Here is a 2,666-nt window from a genome sequence, read left to right as displayed (position 1 = left end):
ACTATAGAAGGTTACTATGGTGACAAGGAAGATCAAAATGCACATGCAGAAGACAACAAAGTCAAAGCTCCTAAATCCAAAGCCTCCAGGTAAAATATGAATTGGTCTCAGGCCATGGAAGAGCTCAAAAAGGATTTTAAAAATCAAGTAAAAGAGGTAGAGGAAAAATTAGGAAGAGAAATTAGAATGATGCAAGAAAATCATGGAAAATGAGTCAACAACTTGATAAAGGAGACACAAAAAATACTGAAGAAAATAACACCTTAAAAAAGAGACTAGGCCCAATGGTAAAAAAGATCCAAAAAGCCAATGAGAAGAATGCTTGAAAAAGCAGAATTGGCCAAATGGAAAAGGAGGTACATAAGCTCACTGAAGAAAATAATTTCTTTTTTTTTTAAGTTGGTGGTTTCTTTATTGATCTTCTCCACCTCCAGTCCACTCCCACCCCTCCACTCCTGCCTGTGGGAGGGAAGATGAAGGTGGTGGAGGTGAGGGGAGGAATTGTAAGAACCCAAGTCCCTTGGGTAATCTAGGAAGGAACAGAAACTAAAACAATCAGTGAGTGAGACAAAAAGAAAATGGGAATTGACAACCAAGAAGAGATTGGGGAAGGGCTGGAGGGGAGAGAGGAAGAGGCAGAAAAGGTTTAGATCCAAGGGAGAAGAAAAGAAAATAGAGACACTGGGGGGGGGGGTCTCCTCTACCCTTTCCCTCCCCAACTCCAGCCAGAATGGGCTGAGGGAAAGAGAGTCTTAAACATTGCAAATTGCAGGCCTTGACAAGAGGTGTTGGTGTTTGTCTTCCATCAGGCAGAAGAAACTGAGGAGAATGGGGTAGTTACAGGATAAGGAGAGGAAGAGACAGGGGAACCCTCACTCTTCTTAGAGAAGGGCCCCCGCACCCAGGAGTGGCAGGCAGCTTCACAGACCATACACATTTTCATCGCTGTAGGTAATGTATAGAAAGAAGTCTTCTTTGTGATCTTCCTGGTAAAGCTGACCCATGGTGGCACTGGTGGGTGTAATGACATTGTTGACAAAGAAAAATAGGGCATCCTCATCTCAGAGGTGAATTCACTTCCAGATAAAGAAGTAGAACTGACCAGCTGTGAGATCAGAAGGCACCAGGTATTTTTTCTTGTCCAGGTCACCTATCCAGGCCTTAGGAACTTTTTCCACAATCACCAGGACTCGATCTTCTTGTGGATCTTCTCGCCTTCAAAGCAGCGCTTCTCCTACGGGTGCTCCTCCTTGTAAATGAACTTCATCCTCCCAGGGACTGGACCAGGATGGGCTTAGGGGAGCAGGGGAGGCGAGGCAGATGGGGCTGAGGCTGAGGGCAGCAGTGATGGTGACAGACGGTGGGGCGGGTGAACTCACTTGGCAGAGCAATCTCTCAAGAAAATAATTTCTTAAAAATTAGAATGGAACAAATGGAAGCTAATGACTTAATGAGAAATCAAGAAACAATAAAATCAAATCAGAAGAATTAAAAAATAGAAGACAGCGTAAAATATCTCATTGGAAAAGCAACTGACATGGAAAATAGATCCAAGAGAGATGATTTGAAAATTATTGGACTACCTGAAAGACATGATCAAGAAAAGAAAAGAGAAGAGAAGAGAAGAGAAGAGAAGAGAAGAGAAGAGAAGAGAAGAGAAGAGAAGAGAAGAGAAGAGAAGAGAAGAGAAGAGAAGAGAAGAGAAGAAGAAAGAAGAGAAGAGAAGAGAAGAGAAGAGAAGAGAAGAGAAGAGAAGAGAAGAGAAGAGAAGGGAAGGGAAGGAAGGAAGGGAAGGGAAGGGAAGGGAAGGGAAGGGAAGGGAAGGGAAGGGAAGGAAGGGAAGGGAAGGAAAGGAAAGGAAAGGAAAGGAAAGGAAAGGAAGGAAGGAAAGGAAAGGAAAGGAAAGAAGGAAAGGAAGGAAAGGAAAGGAAAGGAAAGGAAAGGAAAGGAAAGGAAAGGAAAGGAAAGGAAAGGAAAGGGAAGGAAAGGAAAGGAAAGGAAAGGAAAGGAAAGGAAAGGAAAGGAAAGGAAAGGAGGAAAGGAAAGGAAAGGAAAGGAAAGGAAAGGAAAGGGAAAGGAAAGGAAAGGAAAGGAAAGGAAAGGAAAGGAAAGGAAAGGAAAGGAAAGGAAAGGGAAAGGAAAGGGAAAGGAAAGGGAAAGGACCTAGGCATCATCTTTCAAGAAATTATCAAAGAAAACTGCCCTAATATCCTAGAACCAGATGGTAAAATTGAAATTGAAAGAATCCGCCAGTAATCTCCTGAAAGACATCTCAAAATGAAAACCACCAGGAATATTATAAACAAATTCCAGAGTTCCTAGGTCAAGGAGAAAATATTGCAAGCAGGCAGAAACAATTCAAGTATCATGGAGCCACAGTCAGGATAACACAAGATTTAGCAGCTTTTACATGAAAGGATTAGAGAGCTTGGAATATGATATTCCAGAGGGCAGAGGAGCTAGAATTACAACTAAGAATAACCTACCCAGCAAAACTGAGTATAATCCTTCTGGAGGGAAATGGACATTCAATGAGATAGAGGACTTTCAAGCATTCTTGATGAAAAGACCAGAGCTGAATAGGAAATTTGACTTTCAAATACAAGACTCTAGAAAAGCATAAAAAGATAAACAGGAAAGAGAAGTCATCAGGAACTTCGTAAGGT

At 42.0% G+C, this 2,666-nt stretch overlaps 1 pseudogene; it reads right to left on the bottom strand.

Moving 5' to 3' along the window:
- Positions 1–691: 691 nt before the first annotated feature.
- LOC110210022 (gamma-aminobutyric acid receptor-associated protein pseudogene) lies at positions 692–1,267 on the bottom strand (annotated as a pseudogene).
- Positions 1,268–2,666: the final 1,399 nt, after the last annotated feature.

The sequence above is a fragment of the Phascolarctos cinereus genome, unplaced genomic scaffold (assembly GCF_003287225.1).
Source record: "Phascolarctos cinereus isolate Bilbo 61053 unplaced genomic scaffold, phaCin_HiC Scaffold_5;HRSCAF=322, whole genome shotgun sequence".
Lineage (NCBI taxonomy): Eukaryota > Metazoa > Chordata > Mammalia > Diprotodontia > Phascolarctidae > Phascolarctos > Phascolarctos cinereus.
This window is presented reverse-complemented; position numbering and strand designations above follow the sequence as displayed.